Here is a 21,891-nt window from a genome sequence, read left to right as displayed (position 1 = left end):
GGTGGCAATCCCTGCCCAGCGGCCCAGCGCTGAGCTTCGCCAATGCGATTCAGCTGCTTCCAGTGCCTTTATTGGAGTGCGCTGATGGACCGTGCTCTCTCTCCAGAGACCAGCACGCCTGTCATGGACGGAGCAGGAAAGGCGGCGCCACATTCTACAGCCCTCTCCACGCAATCGACGAAATCGGGCTACTGAAGTGGAGAAAATCGCCTCTCCAGAAAGTGCAAATATCATCTTGGAGAGTATAAATCCTATTGCCGAAGGTCAGCCCTGTCTACCAGAGTAACCCTCCCACCTCCTGCAGCGATGATCAGCTCGTCTCACACGCGAGAAGTCTTCGGTTGGAAACAAGCGCCCCCTCTTCTCGCGCGTTTTGCACGTTCGAGTGGTTTTAATGCGGCTCCTTCGTACACGGTGCTGATCTTTTGGAAAGCAGGAGGCAAAACTGACAGGTTCCCATACCGGGAGTCGAACCCGGGCCGCCTGGGTGAAAACTAGGAATCCTAACCGCTAGACCATATGGGAGCACACACCCCTGCTGTTCCGGGCATCATGCAAGCAAACTACATAAATATGAGAAAACGCGCAAGAGAGTTGTCACTCAGAGTGTCGAAGGGTCGATGTATACTGGGGCTCAGTTGAAATGCAACGTCAGGACTTTTCCGAATTAGGTCACACGAAGAGAGCACAGCCTTTTCCGGCCTGCCACGTGGGTATCGGTAACTCGCCGTGATCGTATAGTGGTCAGTACTTTGCGTTGTGGCCGCAACAACCCCGGTTCGAATCCGGGTCACGGCAGAATAGGGGCGTCTGCTTTGACTACTTGCGCGAATGAAGGCAAAAAAAAGCCAATCGATGTGAACGAACGGCGCTTTACAGAGGAGTACTGCCTGACTGGATCGTTGATGAACGACAGAGGCCACTCTGACCTCTTCTCGGTTTTCTTCAATGACTTACTAAGGATCTTCTTCACATTCGCCCATGCAGGGGAAGCCAGTTACACCAAAGCAAACGCAGGAAAGTGCATTTCAAGCAGAGACCAGGAGGGACTTGTTTACACCGAGAGTGGTCGGAGAATGGAACAATGCGCCCAGCCCTGTTGCTGGAGCCGATTCTTGATGAGATCTAGCATCCCCCGCTGCATGCTAATCTTTCTGTTGTTCTTGCAGGTCCTGCGCTGCTTTTGAGCCGACAGAGCTCGTCCTGATTGCCCAATTGCAAATGATCGGCTCCGCGTACAGAAGGAACGTGCGTTTGGTACAAGAGTGCATGAAGGCACCTTAAATACATTGGGAACAAATGATCAGTCGTTTAATACCTGTGTGAAGTACAGGAGCGTGCAAAGAGAGGCTGTTTCCACCTGGACTCGAACCGGGGATCTTTCGCGTGTGAGGCGAACGTGATAACCGCTACACTACGGAAACAGTTAGATTACAGGCTTAGCGGCAGTGAGTATTCAACTTCATTGCTTTACTGCTCCCAACCAGTTGATATTAATTTAATTCCTAAGGGTTATGTACTTGTTTTGAGTATCTAATGTAGAAGTTGTAAACAAGTTCAATTACGAAACGGTCTAAATGAATGATATACCGAACTTATGTCCTCTTGATATGTGTAAATTTGTAACTGAATGAATTTATATCTTTTGTATTCTGATAACCCTTTCGATAAGATCTGTTTGGTTTACATGCATATTCTATATATTAATAAATGTATCCTCATGTATTAGTACCTGTGTGTGCGTTGTTTGAGTTATATCGCATGGTTGGATTCCAAGAACATTAAAAGAATCAATTTTGTGATTTACTGCCACAAAAATAATTGTCCCAGTAAATGCCCAAACCTCTACAGAACTGGTGCCTCATGAGAGCACACTACAACAGTGTGTGATCTCCTGTCCCAGCCTGAGGAGCAGACAGCGAGCCTGTCTCTCAATAATACTAATAATACAGTGTGTGATTCCCTGCCCAAACCAGAGGAACAGACAGTCAGCCTGTCTCTCAATAATAATAATACAGTGTGTGATCTCCTGTCCCAGCCTGGGAAACAGTGAAATAGCCTCTCAATAATTATAATACAGTGTGATCTACTGTCCCAGCCTAAAGAACACCAAGTGAGCCTGTATCTCAATAATAATAATACAGTGCGTGGTCTCCTGTCCCAGCTTGGGGAACAGTGAACCAGACTCTCAATAATAATAATACAGTGTGATCTACTGTCTCAGCCTGAGGAACAGTGAGTTTATCTGTCAATAATAATAATACAGTGTGATCTCCTGTCCCAGCATGAGGAACAGTGAGCTTGTCTCTCAATAATAATAATACAGTATGATCTCCTGTCCCAGCCTGAGGAATAGACAGTGAACCTGTCTCTCAATAATATTAATAATACAGTGTGTGACTTCCTGTCCCAGCCTGAGGAACAGACAGTGAGCCTCTCTCTCAATAATAATAATACAGTGTGTGACCTCCTGTCCCAGCCTGGGGAACAGACAGTAAACCTGTCTCTCAATAATAATAATCCAGTGTGTGATCTCCTGTCTTAGCCTGAGGAACAGACAGTGAACCTGTCTCTCAATAATAATAACTTAGTGTGGAATATCCTGTCCCAGTCTGAGGAACAAACCGTGAGCATGTCTCTCAATAATAATAGAAAAGTGTGTGATCTCCTGTCCCAGCCTGAGGAACAGAAAGTGAGCCTGTCTCTCAATAATAATAATACAGTGTGTGACTTCCTGTCCCAGCCTGAAGAACAGACAGTGAGCCTGTCTCTCAATAATAATAATACAGTGTATGACCTCCTGTCCCAACCTGAGGAACAGACAGGAGTGAGCCAGTCTAATAACAATAAAGCAGATTATGATCTCCTGTAACAGCCTAAGGAACAGTCAGGTAAGAGCAGGTCTCTCAATAATAATAATACAGTGTGACTTCCTGTCCCAGCCTGAGGAAAAGACAGTAAGCCTGGCTCTCAATAATAATAATACAGTGTGTGACCTTCTGTCCCAGCCTGGGGAACAGTGAGCCAGACTCTCAATAATAATACTAATATACTGTGATCTACTGTTCCAGCCTGAGGAACAGACAGTGAGCCTGTCTCTCAGTAATAATAATACCGTGTGTGATCTCCTGCTCCAGCCTGAGGAACAGACAGTGAGACTGTCTCTCAATAATAATAATAATAATAATAATAATAATAATAATAATAATAATAATAATACAGTGTGATCTCCTGTCCCAGCCTGGGGAACATACAGTGAGCCTGTCTCTCTATAATAATATAGTGTATGTCCTCCTGTCCCAGCCTGAGGAACAGACAGTGAGCCTGTCTCTCAATAATAATAATCCAGTGTGTGATCTCCTGTTCAAGCCCAAGCGAAGACACAGTGAGCCTATCTGTCAATAATAGTAATACAGTGTGTGATCTCCTGTCCCAGCCTGAGGAACAGTGAGCAGTCCTAATAGTTACCGCTTTCCGTATTATAATAATAATACAGTGTTGGATCTCCTGTCCCAGCCTGGGGAACAGTGAGCCAGACTCTCAATAATAATAATACAGTGTGATCTTCTCTCCCAGCCTGGGGAAAAGACCGTGAGCCTGTCTCACAATAATAATAATACAGTGTGTGATCTCTTGTCCCAGCCTGAGGAACAGACAGAGAGCCTGTCTCTCAATACTTATAATACAGTGTGTGATCTCCTGTCCCAGCCTGAGGAACAGAAAGTGAGCCTGTCTCTCAATAATAATAATACAGTGTGTGATCTCCTGTCCCAGCATGAGGAAGAGACAGTGAGCCTCTCTCTCAGTAATAATAATACAGTGTGTGATCTTCTGTCCCAGCCCAAACGACACAGACACAGTGTGCCTATCTGTCAATAATAATAATACAGCATGTGATCTCCTGCTCCAGCCTGAGGAACGGACAGTGAGACTGTCTCTCAATAATAATAATACAGTGTGATCTCCTGACCCAGCCTGGGGAACATACAGTGAGCCTGTCTCTCTATGATAATATTTCAGTGTGGGATCTCATGTCCAACTCTTAGGAACAGACAGTGAGCCTGTCTCTCATTAATAGTAATACAGTGTGTGATCTCCTGTCCCAGTCTGAGGAACAGACAGTCAGCCTATCTGTCAATAATAATAATAGTGTGTGATCTCCTGTCCCAGCCTGAGGAACAGAGAGTGAGCCTGTCTCTCAATAATAATACAGTGTGTGATCCTCTGTCCCAGCCTGAGGAACAGACAGTGAGCCTGTCTCTCAGTAATAATAATACCGTGTGTGATCTCCTGCTCCAGCCTGAGGAACAGACTGTGAGACTGTCTCTCAATAATAATAATAATAATAATACAGTGTGATCTCCTGTCCCAGCCTGGGGAACATACAGTGAGCCTGTCTCTCTATAATAATATCGTGTATGTCCTCCTGTCCCAGCCTGAGGAACAGACAGTGAGCCTGTCTCTCAATAATAATAATCCAGTGTGTGATCTCCTGTTCAAGCCCAAGCGAAGACACAGTGAGCCTATCTGTCAATAATAGTAATACAGTGTGTGATCTCCTGTCCCAGCCTGAGGAACAGTGAGCAGTCCTAATAGTTACCGCTTTCCTGATTTAGCTCAGCAGCTTTTATTTCGCCTGAAGCGCAAGCAACTTGTGAGAACAGGTTGGGTTTGCTGTGCTTAACCGGCTCGGCGTCTTCGTGTCGTAGTGCCGCAACGGTGTGTTTTCCTTCCTTCTCTTTTCAGCCCGGAAGAAACATTTTACTTGTTCCTTTTGTAGCCCACGCATGCCGACGCCTGTGTTGTGTTGTGGATTTTCTCCTTCTTTGAATTTGTACTCCTCCTCCCTCTCTCTCCCTACCTCTACCTCTCCCTCTCTCTACCTCTCCCTCTCTCCCTAACCCCCTCACCCTCCACCTCTCACCCTCTCTCTACCTCTCTACCGCTCTACCTCTCTCTACCTCTCCCTACCCCTCTCTGCTCTCTCTCTCTCACTCTGGAGTTTATTTTCCAGACAGAAATCCAGCTCCGTTCCTCCTGTGGAAGATTGGTGATGCAGGATGAGAGCCCCTAACCGAGAGCACTGCAGCGGCAGGTTCTGTGGTCTGTTTCAAATCCGCCCGCGATGAGACACCGAGGAGAAATGAAGAGCCCCAGTCGCGCTAGAAAATCACCCGGGAAAGAGACTTTCAATGTAGGAAAAAAAAGTCGTTAGTAATGGACATAATATGTTTGTTTTGTTTTTTTAATCGCTGAGATGTGTGACTAAGCTCATACGACTAAGAGTTGCCCCCTTTGTCAAGATCTGGTAACCTGCTCGTCGCTGGTGGGCCAGATCGTGTCCCCCATCACTATACTGGGACAATAGGATCCACACAGACCGCAGGGTGAGCACCCCCTGCTGGCCCCACAGAGAGGGAGAGGTAGAGGTAGGGAGAGAGGTAGGGAGGGGAAAGGGGAGAGGTAGGGAGAGAGGTAGAGAGAGGGAGAGGTAGAGGTAGGGAGAGAGAGGAGGAGTACAAATTCAAGCAGAGGCCTGAGTGGAGCACTGTAGTGTGGCCCTGACATCAATCCCTCAACTCTCTGCATAAAGCAGTGTCTTATGGGCATGACATCCCACCCCCACCACTCTCAGTGGAAAGCACTGTCATATAACCATGACATCCCACCTCCTCTGGTCTCTGCGATAAGCAGTATCTTCAGGCCCTGACATCCCACCCCCGCCACTCTCTGTGTAAAGCAGTGTCATATGGCCCTGACATCCCAACTCCGCCACTCTCTATGTAAACCAGTGTCATATGGCCCTGACATCCCACCCCCACTACTCTCTGTGTAAAGCACTGTCGTATGGCCCTGACATTACACCCCCACCACTCTCTGCGGAAAGCACTGTCGTATAGCCCTGACATCCACCCCTCCACTCTTTGAATAAAGCAGTGTCGCATGGCCCTGACATCCCACCCCTCCACTCTCTGCATTAAGCTGTGTTGTCAGGCCCTGACATCCCACCCCCGCCACTCTCTGTGTAAAGCAGTGTCATATGGCCCTGACACCAATCGCTCCACTCTCTGCATAAAGCAGTGTCTTATGGCCCTGAAACCCTCCCCACCACTCTCTGCATAAAGCAGTATCATCAAGCCCTGACATCCCTCCCCCGCCACTCTCTGTGTAAAGCACTGTCGTATGGCCCTGACATCACACCCCCACCACTCTCTGCGTAAAGCACTGTCGTATAGCCCTGACACCCACCCCTCCACTCTCTGCATAAAGCAGTGTCGTCAAGCCCTGACATCCCACCCCCGCCACTCTCTACGTAAAGAAGTGTCGTATGGCCCTGACACCCACACCTCCACTCTCTGCGTTCAGCTGTGTTGTCAGGCCCTGACATCCCACCCCCGCCACTCTCTGTGTAAAGCAGTGTCATATGGCCCTGACACCAATCCCTCCACTCTCTGCATAAAGCACTGTCGTATGGCCCTGACATCCCACCCCCGCCACTCTCTGTGTAAAGCACTGTTGTATGGCCCTGACATCACACCCCCATCACTCTCTGCGGAAAGCACTGTCGTATAGCCCTGACACCCACCCCTCCATTCTTTGCATAAAAGCAGTGTCGTCAAGCCCTGACATCCCACCCCCGCCACTCTCTACGTAAAGAAGTGTCGTATGGCCCTGACACCCACCAGTCAACTCTGTGCTGAAAGCAGTGACGTCAAGCCCTGACATTCCACCCCCTTTACTCTCTGCGTAAAGCACTGTCGTATGGCCCTGACATCCCACCTCCGCCACTATCTGCGTAAAGCAGTATCGTCAGGCCCTGACATCCCACCCCTGCCACTCCCTGCGTAAAGAAGTGTGGTATGGCCCTGACATCACACCCCCAACACTCTCTGTGTAAAGCAGTGTCATATGGCCCTGACATCCCAACTCCGCCACTCTCTATGTAAACCAGTGTCATATGGCCCTGACATCCCACCCCCACTACTCTCTGTGTAAAGCACTGTCGTATAGCCCTGACATCCACCCCTCCACTCTTTGAATAAAGCAGTGTCGTATGGCCCTGACATCCCACCCCTCCACTCTCTGCGTTAAGCTGTGTTGTCAGGCCCTGACATCCCACCCCCACCACTCTCTGTGTAAAGCAGTGTCATATGGCCCTGACACCAATCGCTCCACTCTCTGCATAAAGCAGTGTCTTATGGCCCTGAAACCCTCCCCACCACTCTCTGCATAAAGCAGTATTGTCAAGCCCTGACATCCCTCCCCCGCCACTCTCTGTGTAAAGCACTGTCGTATGGCCCTGACATCACACCCCCACCACTCTCTGCGTAAAGCACTGTCGTATAGCCCTGACACCCACCCCTCCACTCTCTGCATAAAGCAGTGTCGTCAAGCCCTGACATCCCACCCCCGCCACTCTCTACGTAAAGAAGTGTCGTATGGCCCTGACACCCACACCTCCACTCTCTGTGTTCAGCTGTGTTGTCAGGCCCTGACATCCCACCCCCGCCACTCTCTTTGTAAAGCAGTGTCATATGGCCCTGACACCAATCCCTCCACTCTCTGCATAAAGCACTGTCGTATGGCCCTGACATCCCACCCCCGCCACTCTCTGTGTAAAGCACTGTTGTATGGCCCTGACATCACACCCCCATCACTCTCTGCGGAAAGCACTGTTGTATAGCCCTGACACCCACCCCTCCATTCTTTGCATAAAGCAGTCGTCAAGCCCTGACATCCCACCCCCGCCACACTCTACGTAAAGAAGTGTCGTATGGCCCTGACACCCACCCCTCCACTCTCTGCGTTAAGCTGTGTTGTCAGGCCCTGACATCCCACCCCCGCCACTCTCTGTGTAAAGCACTGTCGTATGACCCTGACATCACACCCCCACCACTCTCTGCGTAAAGCACTGTCGTATAGCCCTGACACGCACCCCTCCACTCTCTGCATAAAGCAGTGTCGTCAAGCCCTGACATCCCACCCCCACCACTCCCTGCGGAAAGCACTGTCGTATAGCCCTGACACCCACCCCTCCACTCTTTGAATAAAGCAGTGTCGTCTAGCCCTGACATCCCACCCCCGCCACTAACTGCGTAAAGTAGTATCGTATGGCCCTGACACGCACCCCTCCACTCTCTGCATAAAGCAGTGCCGTCAAGCCCTGACATCCCACCCCCACCACTCCCTGCGGAAAGCACTGTCGTATAGCCCTGACACCCACCCCTCCACTCTTTGAATAAGGCAGTGTCGTCTAGCCCTGACATCCCATCCCCACCACTCTCTGTGTAAAGCACTGTCGTATGGCCCTGACATCACACCCCCACCACTCTCTGAGGAAAGCACTGTCGTATAGCCCTGACACCCACCCCTCCACTCTCTGCGTTAAGCTGTGTTGTCAGGCCCTGACATCCCACTCCTGCCACTCTCTGCGTAAAGCACTGTCGTATGGCCCTGACATCCCACCCCCGCCACTCCCTGCGTAAAGAAGTGTCGTATGGCCCTGACACCCACCCCTCCACTCTCTGCATTAAGCAGTGTTGTCAGGCCCTGACATCCAATCCCCGCCACTCTCTACGTAAAGAAGTGTCGTCAGGCTCTGACATCCCACCTCCTCCGCTCTCTGCGTAAAGCAGTGTCGTACGACCCTGACATCCCACCATCGCCTCTCACTGTGTAAAGCAGTTTTGTATGGCCCTGACACCCACCCCGCTACTCTCTACGTAAAGAAGTGTCGTATGGCCCTGAGACCCACCCCTCCGCTCTCAGCATAATGCAGTCTCGTCAGGCCCTGACATCCCACCCTCATCACTCTCTGCATAAAGCAGTATCGTCAGGCCCTGACATCCCACCCCTGCCACTCTCTGCGTAAAGAAGTGTCGTATGGCCCTGACACTCACCCCTCCACTCTCTGCGTTAAGCAGTGTTGTCAGGCCCTGACATCCCTCCCCCTCCACTCTCTGCGTAAAGCACTGTCGTATGGCCCTGAAATCCTGCCTCCTCTGCTCTCTGCGTAAACCACTGTCGTCAGGCTCTGACATCCCACCCCCACCACTCTCTGCATAAAGAAGTGTCGTATGGCCCTGACACCCCACCCCCTGCACTCTCTGCATAAAGCGGTGTCTTACGGCCCTGACATCCAACCCCCGCCACTCTCTGCGTAAAGCAGTATCGTCAGGCCCTAACATCCCACCCCTGCTAATTTCTGCGTAAAGCAGTATCGTCAGGCCCTGACATTCCACCCCTGCCACTCTCTGCGTAAAGAAGTGTCGTATGGCCCTGACACCCACCCCTCCACTCTCTGCATAAAGCAGTGTCGTAAAGCCCTGAAATCCGACCCCCACCACTCTCTGCGTAAAGCAGCATCGTCAGGCCCTGACATCCCACCCCCACCACTCTCTGCGTAAAGCACTGTCGTATAGCCCTGACATCCCACCTCCGCAACTCTCTGCGTAAAGCACTGTCATATGGCCCTGACATCCCACCCCCTCCAATCTCTGTGTAAAGCAGTGTCGTACGACCCTGACATATCTCCCCCACCACTCTCTGCGTAAAGCACTGTCGTCAGCCTCTGACATCCCACCCCCACCACTCTCTGCGTAAAGCAGTCTTATGGCCCTGACACACACACCTGCCACTCTCTGCATAATGCAGTCTCATCAGGCCCTGACATCCCACCCCCGCCACTCTCTGCGTAAAGCAGTATCATCAGGCCCTGACATCCCACCCCCACCACTCTCTGCGTAAAGCAGTCGTGTTGCCCTGACACCCACCCCCTCCACTCTCTGTGTAAAGCGTTGTCGTATGGCCCTGACATCCCACCTCTTCCGCTCTCTGCGTAAACAGTGTCGTACGACCCTGACATCCGTCCCCCACCACTCTCTGCGTAAAGCAATGTCGTATGGCCCTGACATCCAACCCCGCCACTCTCTGCGTAAAGCAGTATTGTCAGGCCCTGACATCCCACCCCTGACACTCTCTGCGTAAAGAAGTGTCGTATGGCCCTGACACCCACCCCTCCACTCTCTGCGTTAAGCAGTGTTGTCAGGCCCTAATATCCCACCCCCTCCACTTTCTGCATAAAGCAGTGTCTTATGGCCCTGACATCCCACCCCCGCCACTCTCTCCGTAAAGAAGTGTCGTCAGGCCCTGATATCCCACCTCCGCCACTCTCTCCGTAAAGAAGTGTTGTATGGCTCTGACATCCCACCCCCGCCACTCTCTGCGTAAAGCAGTAATTAATTAATAATTATAATTGCTTACACTTACATAGTGCTCTTTTGGACACTCCACTCAACCCGCTTTACAGGCAATCGTGTCTCCCCTCCACTACCAAACAATGTGCAGCATCCACCTGGATGATGCGACGGCAGCCATAGTGCACCAGAATGCTCACCACACATCCGCTATTAGTGGGGAGGAGAGCAGAGAGTAATGAAGCCAATTCATATATGGGGATTATTAGGAGGCCATGATTGGTAAGGGCCAATGGGAAATTTGGCCAGGACGCCGGGGTTATACCCCTACTCTTTTCGGGAAACACCCTGGGATTTTTAATCACCACAGAGAGTCAGGACCTCGCTTTTACGTCTCATCCAAAGGATGGCACCTGTTTACAGTATAGTGTCCCCATCACTATACTGGGGCATTAGGACCCATGTGGACCACAGGGTGAGCGCCTCCTGCTGGCCCCACTAATACCTATTCCAGCAGCAACCTTTCCCAGGAGGTCTCCCATCCAGGTACTGACCAGGCTCACACCTGCTTAACTTCAGTGGGTTGCCAGTTGTTAGTTGGAGGGTGATGTGGCTGCTGGCAGAGTCAGGGTCAGAGTTAGGGATGATTGTCAGTATCGTCAGGGTTAGGGTTAGGTGCGATCGTCGGGTTTTGTCAGGGTTAGGGTTAGGGTTAGGTACGATCGTCAGTATCGTCAGGGTTAGGGTTAGGTGCAATCGTCAGTATCGACAGGGTCAGGGTAGGGAAACAAAGCTCTTTCTCCCAGATTTTCTCTAAGAAGGGACCATCTGGGACAAGGAGTGTTGCACTCTCCTTCCAACGACTGAAACCCTCCCAGTTTATTTTCTGATGTTCAGGCCTTGTGGAAAGGTAATATGAAGTCTTTTGATCCACTCCATTTCCTTTTTCTTTCTTTCCATCTCTGTCCAGTTGGGGTTGCTCTCCAGTCCTGTGGCCTCCAGCGCTTCCAGCCCGTGCTGTAGGAAGTGTGCCACCAGGTGAGTCCTCCTTTCCCGCTGGTTCCGGATGTTGTACCTGTGTTGTGCCAGTCGGGTTCGGATGGAGTTACCCGTTTCCCCCACATAGGTCACCCCGCATGTTTTGCACTGGATGCCATAGACAGCATTATTGGTGTTTTCTGAGAGCACCCTTTGCAACTGGAAGATTTCTTTGGTTTTGTTGTTTTGGATCGTTGTTTTCTGTTTGAAGTGTTTGGCTTTTGGTGTATTTGATCTGTTTTGTACTGGTTTTAGTTTGCTTTGGACTAAATAATCCTGTAGGTTTTTGTTTTTTCGTTATGCAGATATGATTTTGTGTTCCCTCAGTAGGTTTGTGTTTTCTAATATCGTGGTGAATGTAGACTTTAGTTTTTGGTTGGTTATTCCGCTGAGTTGGGAGTATGTTGTGATGAGGGGGATTATTTTGCTGTCATCAGGTGTTTTTCTGTTTAGAAATGTTTGTGCCACATTTCTGAGGAATCTTTGTGTATATCCTCTCGGGCGTAGAGCTTGGGCTTGGAAGAGTGTGTGTTTGGCTTCCTCAAAGTCTTGTTGTTGTGTGCAGATTTTGTGGAAGCGTAGGAGTTGTGATTTTCCCAGTCCTTTGAAAGTATGTTTTGGGTGGAAGCTGTCTTTGTGCAGTAAGCCGTGTGTGTCCGTGTCTTTGAAATATACCTTGATGTCCAGTTTGCCTGTGTTGTTGAAGGAGGAACCCTTGTATGTGGTGGTGTCTAGGAAGTCTATCTGGTTTTCATGCTTGGTGTATTTGAGTTTAATGGACCTGTGGTGTGTGTTGAGAGTGTTAATGAATTCTTGAAAGGACTGTGGGCCGTGCGTCCACGTTCCCCAGATGTCGTCAAGGTACCTGAAGTAGTGTGTAGGTTTGTGTGTACATTTTGGGAATACTGTGGCTTCCCAATGGGCCATATAGATGTCAGCATAGGCCGGAGCAAAGCGTTTCCCCGTAGCAGTTCCTTTTATTTGTAAGTAGTATTGCTCTTCAAATTCAAAATCGTTTTTGTTGAGGCTAATTTCCAATAGCTTCAGAATTTGTGTTTCTGGTCTGTTGCGGTCAGAGTATTTGAGAAATACTGCTTTCAGTCCCTCCGTAGTTTCAATGTTGGTGTATAAACTGTCAATGTCAATGGTGAACAGGAAGGCTTCCTGTTGTATTGTAGCATTTTTGACTTCGGCTACAAAGTCATAGGTGTCTTTGATGTAACTTGGGTGGTGTTTAGAAATGGGGTTGAGGAAATGGTCTAGATATTCTGCTATTCTGTAGGATTCACTGTTGCAGTCGGACACTATGGGCCTCCCAGGTGGAATTTCGTAGTGGAGTGGCCATGTTTCTGGGGCTTTATGAATTTTTGGGAGGAGGTAGAAAATCCTCGGTCGTGGTGATTCCTCTCCTCTTAGGTAGAATGCCTGTTTTTTGGTTAGGTGTTTTAATTCAACCAGAGTTTGTAGGATTTGCCCTATTTCTAGTGCTGTTTGTTTGTACAGCGGTTCTTCCAATGTAGTATAGTGTTTCTGATTATTTAATTGTCTGTGTGCTTCTGCAATGTATTTTTCTCTATCCATGATAACTATTGCACTCCCTTTGTCTGCTGGTTTTATGACTATATGTTTGTTTTCCTTTAAATGTTTTAAGGCTACGGGTTCCTCCTTTGTTATGTTGTGTGAGTCCCTGTATGGTCGGAGTTTTTGTAGAATTCTGTTGTCCTCTTGAATTATTTCCTGGATTTCTGGTGGCAGTTGGTTTTCCCTTGGTTCCCAACTGGATTTAGGCAGGAAGGGAACCCTTTCTGTGTCGGTGTCTTTATCCTCAAAGAAGGCGGTCAGTTTAAGGCGACGGTGGTATTGTCGGATTTTGCTTTTCAGTCTGGTTTTCTAACCTTTCTTTGTCCCTACTGTGGGGACAAATGATAAGCTCTTATTGAGGAGGTTTATTTGTTCAGTTGTGGGGTGGAAGTTGTTGCTTAGATTTACAATATTTTTGTTGTTCTTGTCCCCATCTTGTTCTGCGGCTTTGGGGCTTACCAGTTTAAATGTTGTGACCAGTGGTCTAGCATTTTTTTAGCTGTTGCGGTGGTCCAGTGAATTCCATCTCTTTCTGTCTTGAAAAGAGCTTCTTCCAGTTTGGGGAGGTATGGCATGTTTTGCTGTATGTGATTGTTTATTGTGTCCAGGTTTTTCCTGGTCTCTGGAGTAATTAATCAGTGGGATGTATATTTCTGCAGATGGGAAGGTTCCCTTAGCCTCCCGTAGCATCTGTCAAAGTTGTTTGATAGCTGTTTCCTTTGCTTTTTGTGCCTTGTTATTGATTCCAAAGGATAGAATGATTTTCTCCACTACTGTGTTCCGGGGGGTGTGTTGTAGGAGGTTTGCTGCATTGTAAAATGATGCTCCTGGGTAGCTTTCTATCTGTAGATCTGGATTTTCATAGGGGGGTATTCTTGATAAATTGGAGTCCCCTATGCAGAGCCAGCGTTTGTGGGTTTCCAGCTTCCTGTCCATTAGCTTTCTTGTGGTCTTGTCATGTCGGTGTGGTCTGTATCTTGGTTGGGCTGGTGCTGGTGTGGGGGGGTAATAGTCGGGGTCGGAGTCAGGGTTAGGATCAGGGTTAATGTCAGGGTTAAGATTAGGGTTAGGGTTAGGACCAGGGTCAGGGTTAGGATCAGGGTTAATGTCAGTGTTAGTATTAGGGTTAGGGTAGGGGAACAAAGCTCTTTCTCCTAGATTTTCTCTAAGAAGGGACCATCTGGGACAAGGAGTGTTGCACTCTCCTTCCAACGACTGAAACCCTCCCACTTTATTTTCTGATGTTCAGGCCTTGTGGAAAGGTAGTATGAAGTCTTCTCTGTCTTCTTGCTTCTCTGCTCTCTTCGGATCCTTTGTGGCCTGGGGATTGGAGGAAAGTCATCTATTTCTGGAGTATATGCTCTGGCTCTCATGGGGCCAGATTTCTGGGTTGGATGTCTGCTTTCCCAGTGTCTCTTCACTGGTTCTGGAAGGGATTCTGCCTGGGTTACGTATGTCTCTTCTGAGCCATTTACCTCTTCCCTGATTAGTGTGTCGAGTATTTGGAATCTGTTTGGAGACGTGGGGATAGTGGATTCCTTGTTGCTAAGTGTAGCAGTAACCATAGCTTGTGTATGGTCCAACGTGTCCTTCTGTATTTTCCTCCCATAATTTTTCTTTGCCCAGTTGGAGGCAACCGCGAAAGCTTGTTCCCAGCCGGGAAGCTCCAGGTCCTCCAGTCGTCTGGACAGATGTGTGAGAGTTTCCTCGTAGTGCTCTTCGAGGATCTGCAATGTGGTGTGGAGCCAGTTTTTGGCATTGCTTACTAGCTTCAAACATGTGAGTTCGGTTGGGTTGGCCGGTCTTATGAGGTGCTTGAGTTCCTCTGTCTTCCGTCGTAGGCTGGCGGGTGCCTGGTTCTCCCCTCCGGAAACTGCTGTGTTTTTTAGGTGGTTGACTGTCTGGATCATTTTGTAGATGATCCTGGTTCCTAGTTGGAAGGTATCCTGTCTGTTTGATGTGTCTGATGTGGTGTGGTTTGGTGTGTAGGCGGTGTGGGCGGCGGTGTGGGGAGTGACCGTAAGGCAGCGTGCGTTGTCAACTCTGGGTTGACGCATACCATAACGATCCATACTTAAAAAAATAAAAAAAGCTTCGTTCATAAAGCTTCGTTGGCACCGTTAGGTTTCCACTGTTAGGCAATTTACCTCTGTAGAGTCTGTGGCTCCGTGAAAAGGCAATCTTGCTTTTCTTTGTGTCGCGGCGTTTCGACCTGCCTGGGTCTTCTTCAGGCGTTGTTATGCGGTGGCGATGCGGGGCGAGGAGCTGGTCTAGGCTGCGCGCTTTTTGCTGTGGGTGCGGGCCACTTGCAGGGGCTTGTACAACTCATACTTACCTGGCAGGGGAGATACCTTGATCAAGAAGGAGGTTCACCCAGGGTGAGGCTCGGCCATTGCACTCCGGGTGTGCTGACCCCTGCGAACTCCCCAAATGTGGGAATCTCGACTGCATAATTTCTGGTAGTGGGGGACTGCGTTAGCGCTCTCCCCTGATGTGCTTGGTCCATATCGGATACGGAAGAGTTACGACACCACAAGCTGCGATAGAATCCCAGTTCGAAAGGAGTCGATGCCACTGCTGGTTCCCGGTTTCTTTTAGTTAGAGGTCCGGAGAAGCATTTCAAGCTGGTTACACTACTCCTTCCGGACATTCATTCCCTTTTCAAAGTCAGTCGTTTTGCTGTAATCTGCATTATTTAGGCTGATTATCGAGGTTAGCCTTTATTTGGTCATGGGGGCCTCGGTACTGTATGCTAATTCTCAAGACAGTTTCACCCGTTTTCTGATTGCTAGGTTCTGTAGCAGTGCAGACATGTCAAACAGTGAATGGCTGTACCTCTATTGTATCCGTGCTCAATGAATGAAATCAGTAAAAAATGAATATATGTATAGTTATACGAAAAACAAGTAGTTTATCGACTCATCTTCATTTGCAGATTTAGAGGCAGCTTCGATATTTGTTTTACAAACGGGTTTTTTTTTTATATGGGTCACACACATGCCATAGCAACAAAACATCTCTAGAGATGAGGCTATAGATCACCTTTCCATCCTCCAGGTTTTCCTCCCAAAGCCTACGGTACCAACGGCGACCCCTGCTGGCCGAGAGAGCAAAAGCTTGCAGCACCTGGCATTCCCAGGCGGTCTCCCATCCAAGTACTAACCAGGCCCAACCCTACTCAGCTTCCGAGATCAGACAAGATCAGGCGCGTGCAGGGTGGTGTGGCCGCAAGCGAAAGCCATGACGCCTGACTCGCTACTTGAAGCTGTGTGTGGCTGGGGCTCCGTGCCCCCCGAGCGGGACTGAAGGATCGTTCGTGTGCAACTCTTTGGAAAGGAGCTTCTTTCCAAATCGCATTGCGTACCTGGATGTTGGCGAATGTGCTCCCTTGTGTTGGCTTGTCCCGCACTGGAGGAGAACAAACAAACTGCTCGGAGGAGCACAAGGCAAGTCTTCACAAGACAAAAACCTCCAGTGCACAGCACTCTGAAAACATTTCTGGGCTGTCGCGTGTTTATTTCAGCACATAAAGCGCACCAGTCCAACACGTCGGCCGGGCGCGCGGTGCCTCCCCCCTCTTGTGGCCTTGCGGCGTCAGAGCAAGAGGCTCCTTCTCGCTGCCTTTCCGCTGTGTTGCAGAGCCCCGAGAGGAAACCTGGAGCGCACACTTTGCGGGGGGCGGGGGACCGCGTTCGCGCTCTGCCCCCGGTCTCTTGCGCAAGGACTAAATCTCACGGCGCCAGCCAGCGGCCAGGAGACAAGTACAATATCGCAGGACAGGAGGGCCTCGTCATTGATTGTTACATATGAGACGCTGATTAGGAGGAGACCCCGACTGATTGGTAAAGGGGAACACTAACACCAGAGTGACACCTCCGGCATCTCTTTTTGAGAGACGCCTTGGAATTTCTTAATGGCCAAGGAGGGTCGGGACCTCGGTTTTACGCCTCCCCCGAAGAGCGGCGCCTGTTTGTGCAGCAGAGTGTTGCCATCAGGATGCTGGGGCATAAGAAAGCCACACAGACCGCAGGGTGAGCGCTCCCTACTGGTCCCAGTCACACCTCTTGCAGGAGCAGCAGCAACCTGAGCTTTTCTGGGGGGAATCTCCCATCCGGGTGCCAGCTAGGCTCACACCTGCTGGGCTGCCGTGGGTGAGCCCAGTCGAGAGTCGCAGGGTGAGATCTAGTCACCGGGGAGAAACGATACAAGCGAAGGATTACTCGGCTCCCAGCACTTGAAAACACTGACAAATGACTCGTTCCGGCCGGAACTGAATGTACCTGCATGTGTCGTGTCGTCTTCTTCCCCTGCCCCGTTGTGTTTGCTGTATTGTCTTTGAAGCCGGCCCCCGAGACAAGACGGGCTGTTCCTGTGCCCCAATTAAGACTTTACAGGTGCCATTCCCCGGCTTTGTGGCCATTGTCGGTGGTCACACACTCTATTATTATTATTATAATTATTATTATTATTATTATTGAGAGACAGGCTCACTGTCTGTTCCTCAGGCTGGGACAGGAGATCACAAACTGTTTTTTTATTATTGAGAGACGGGCTGACTGTCTGTTCCCCAGGCTGGGACAGTGGATCACACTCTTTATTATTATTACTGAGAGACAGGCTCACTGTCTGTATCTCAGGCTAGGACAGGAGATCAAACAGTTTATTAATATAATTGAGAGATAGGCTTACTGTCTCTTCCTTTGGGCTGGGACAGGACATCACACACTGTATTATTATTATTGAGAGACAGGCTCACTGTCTGTTCCTCAGGCTGGGACAGGAGATCACAAACTGTATTTTTATTATTGAGAGACAGGCTCACTGTTCCTCAGGCTGCGACAGGAGATCACACTGTATTATTATTATTGAGAGTCTGGCTCACTGTTCCCCAGGCTGGGACAGGAGGTCACACACTGTATTATTATTATTGAGAGACAGGCTCACTGTCTGTTCCTCAGGCTAGGACAGGAGGTCACACACTGTATTATTCTTATTGAGGGAAAGGCTCACTCTCTGTTCCTCAGGCTTGGACAGGAAGTCACACACTGTATTATTATTAATGAGGGAAAGACTCACTGTCTGTTCCTCAGGCTGGGACAGAAGATCACACACTGTATTTGTATTATTGAGAGACAGACTCACTGTTCCTCAGGCTGGGACAGGAGATCACACTGTATTATTATTATTGAGAGTCTGGCTCACTGTTCCCCAGGCTGGGGCAGGAGGTCACACACTGTATTATTATAATTGAGAGGCAGGCTCACTGTCTCTTCCTCAGGCTGGGACAGGAGGTCACACACTGTATTTTTATTATTTTGAGAGACTGGCTCACAGTCTGTTCCTCAGGCTTGGACAGGAAGTCACACACTGTATTATTATTATTGAGAGACAGGCTCACTGTCTGTTCCTCAGGCTAGGACAGGAGATCACACACTGTATTATTATTATCGAGAGACCTGCTCTTTCCTGACTGTTCCTTAGGCTGGGACAGGAGATCATAATCTGCTTTATTATTATTGAGAAACCGGCTCACTCCTATCTGTTCCTCAGGTTGGGACAGGAGATCACACACTGTATTATTATTAATGAGAGACGGGCTGACTGTCTGTTCCCCAGGCTAGGACAGTGGATCACACACTATATTATTATTACTGAGAGACAGGCTCACTTTCTGTTCCCCAGACTGGGACAGGAGATCACACTCTGTATTATTATTATTGAGAGAGAGGCTCACTGTCTGTGTCTCAGGCTGGGACAGGAGATCACACAGTTTATTAATATTATTGAGAGATAGGCTCACTGTTTCTTCCTTTGGGCTGGGACAGGAGATCACAAACTGTATTATTATTATTGAGAGACAGGCTCACTGCCTGTTCCTCAGGCTGGGACAGGAGATCACACTGTATTATTATTATTGAGAGTCAGGCTCACTGTTCCTCAGGCTGGGACAGGAGATCACACTGTATTATTATTATTAAGAGACAAGCTCACTGTTCCTCAGGCTGGGACAGGAGGTGACACACTGTATTATTATTATTGAGAGACAGGCTCGCTGTTCCTCAGGCTGGGACAGGAGGTAACACACTTTATTATTATTATTGAGAGAGAGGTTCACTGTCTGTTACTCATGCTGGGACAGGAAGTCACACACTGTATTATTATTATTGAGAGACAGGCTCACTGTCTGTTCCTCAGGCTGGGACAGGAGGTCACACACTGTATTATTATTATTGAAAGACAGGTTCACTGTCTGTTCCTCAGGCTAGTACAGGTGATCACGCACTGTATTATTGTTATTGAGATATAGGCTCACTGTCTGTTCCTCTTGCTGGGACTAAAGATCACACAGTTCTATTATTATTGAGAGAAATGCTCACTGTTTGTTCCTCAGACTGGGACAGGACATTCCACACAAGGTTATTATTATTGAGAGACAGGTTCACTGTCTGTTCCTCAGGCTAAGACAGGAGATCACACACTGTATTATTATTATTGAGAGTCAGGCTCACTGTTCCTCAGGTTGGGATAAGAGATCACACTGTATTATTATTATTAAGAGACAAGCTCACTGTTCCTCAGGTTGGGATAAGAGATCACACTGTATTATTATTATTAAGAGACAAGCTCACTGTTCCTAAGGCTGGGACAGGTGATGACACACTGTATTATTATTATTGAGAGACAGGCTCGCTGTTCCTCAGGCTGGGACAGGAGGTCACACACCTTATTATTATTATTGAGAGAGAGGCTCACTGTCTGTTCCTCATGCTGGGACAGGAAGTCACACACTGTATTATTATTATTGAGAGACAGGCTCACTGTCTGTTCCTCAGGCTGGGACAGGAGGTCACACACTGTATTATTATTATTATTGAGAGACAGGTTCACTGTCTGTTCCTCAGGCTGGGACAGGAGATCACACACTGTATTATTATTATTGAGAGATAGGCTCACTGTCTCTTCTTTTGGGCTGGGACAGGAGGTCACAAACTGTATTATTATTATTATTGAGAGACAGGTTCACTGTCTGTTCCTCAGGCTAGTACAGGTGATCACGCACTGTATTATTGTTATTGAGAGACAGGCTCGCTGTTCCTCAGGCTGGGACAGGAGGTCACACACCTTATTATTATTATTGAGAGAGAGGCTCACTGTCTGTTCCTCATGCTGGGACAGGAAGTCACACACTGTATTATTATTATTGAGAGACAGGCTCACAGTCTGTTCCTCAGGCTGGGACAGGAGGTCACACACTGTATTATTATTATTATTGAGAGACAGGTTCACTGTCTGTTCCTCAGGCTGGGACAGGAGATCACACACTGTATTATTATTATTGAGAGATAGGCTCACTGTCCCTTCTTTTCGGCTGGGACAGGAGATCACACACTGTATTATTATTACTGACAGAGAGGTTCACTGTCTCTTCCTCAGGCTGGGACAGGAGGTCACGCACTGTATTATTATTATTGAGATATAGGCTCACTGTCTGTTCCTCTTGCGGGGACTGGAGATCACACACTGTTCTATTATTACTGAGAGACATGCTCGCTGTTTTCTCCTCAGACTGGGACAGGACATTCCACACAAGGTTATTATTATTGAGAGACAGGTTCACTGTCAGTTCCTCAGGCTAAGACAGGAGATCACACACTGTATTATTATTATTGAGAGTCGGGCTCACTGTTCCTCAGGCTGGGACAGGAGATCACACTGTATTATTATTATTAAGAGACGGGCTCGCTGTTCCTCAGGCTGGGACAGGAGGTCACACACTTTATTATTATTATTGAGAGAGAGGCTCACTGTCTGTTCCTCAGGCTGGGACAGGAGATCAAACTGTATTATTATTATTGAGAGACAAGCTCACTGTTCCTCAGGCTGGGACAGTAGATCACACTGTATTATTATTGTTGAGAGTCTGGCTTACTGTTCCCCAAGCTGGGACAGGAGGACACACACTGTATTATTATTATTGAGAGACAGGCTCACTGTCTGTTCCTCAGGCTGGGACAGGAAGTCACACACTGATTATTATTGAGAGACAGGCTCACTGTCTGTTCCTCAGGCTGGGACAGGAGGTCACACACTGTATTATTATTATTATTGAGAGACAGGCTCACTGTCTGTTCCTCAGGCTGGGACAGGACGTCACACACTGTATTTTTATTATTATTGAGAGACAGGATCACTGTCTGTTCCTCAGGCTAAGACAGTGGATTACTATTATTATGAGACAGATTTACTGTCTGATCCCTGGCTGGGAAAGGAGATCACACACTGTAATATTATTATTGAGTGGCAGGCTCACTGTCTCTTCCCCAGGCTGGGACAGGAGGTCACACACTGTATTATTATTATTGAGAGACAGGCTCACTGTCTGTTCCTCAGGCTGGGATAGGAGGTCACACACTTTATTATTATTATTGAGAGACAGGCTCACTGTCTGTTCCTCAGAATAGTACAGGAGATCACGCACTATTCTATTATTACTGAGTGACATGCTCATTGTTTGATCCTCAGACTGGGACAGGACATTCCACACTAGGGTATTATTATTGAGAGACAGGATCACTGTCTGTTCCTCAGGCTAAGACTGGAGATCACACACTGGATTATTATTATTGAGAGACAGGTTTACTGTCTGTTCCCCAGGCTGAGACAGGAGATCACACACTGTATTATTATGATTGAGAGACAGGCTCACTGTCTCTTCTTTAGGGCTGGGACAGGAGATCACACACTGTATTATTACTACTGATAGAGAGGTTCACTGTCTCTTCCTCAGGCTGGAAATGGAGGTCACACACTGTATTATTATTATTGAGAGACAGGTTCACTGTTACTCAGGCTGGGACAGGAGATCACACTGTATTATTATTATTATTAAGAGACAAGCTCACTTTCCTCAGGCTGGGACAGGAGATGACACACTGTATTGTTATTATTGAGAGACAGGCTCGCTGTTCCTCAGGCTGGGACAGGAGGTCACACACTTTATTATTATTATTGAGAGACAGGTTCACTGTCTGTTCCTCAGGCTGGGACAGGAGATCACACACTGTATTATTATTAT

The 21,891-nt window shown here is 48.5% G+C and overlaps 1 non-coding gene and 1 pseudogene across 1 annotated transcript; one reads left to right on the top strand and one right to left on the bottom strand.

Annotated features, from left to right (window-relative positions):
- Positions 1-15,142: 15,142 nt before the first annotated feature.
- Positions 15,143-15,306, top strand: LOC148807114 (U1 spliceosomal RNA). The gene has a single exon (XR_016088949.1). It is a non-coding gene; the product is annotated as a U1 spliceosomal RNA (small nuclear RNA).
- A 623-nt stretch (positions 15,307-15,929) lies between these two features.
- LOC148807113 (5S ribosomal RNA) lies at positions 15,930-16,048 on the bottom strand (annotated as a pseudogene).
- Between the last annotated feature and the right edge of the window lie 5,843 nt (positions 16,049-21,891).

This window comes from Atractosteus spatula, unplaced genomic scaffold (assembly GCF_055471065.1).
Source record: "Atractosteus spatula isolate fAtrSpa1 unplaced genomic scaffold, fAtrSpa1.hap1 Scaffold_41, whole genome shotgun sequence".
NCBI lineage: Eukaryota > Metazoa > Chordata > Actinopteri > Semionotiformes > Lepisosteidae > Atractosteus > Atractosteus spatula.
This window is presented reverse-complemented; position numbering and strand designations above follow the sequence as displayed.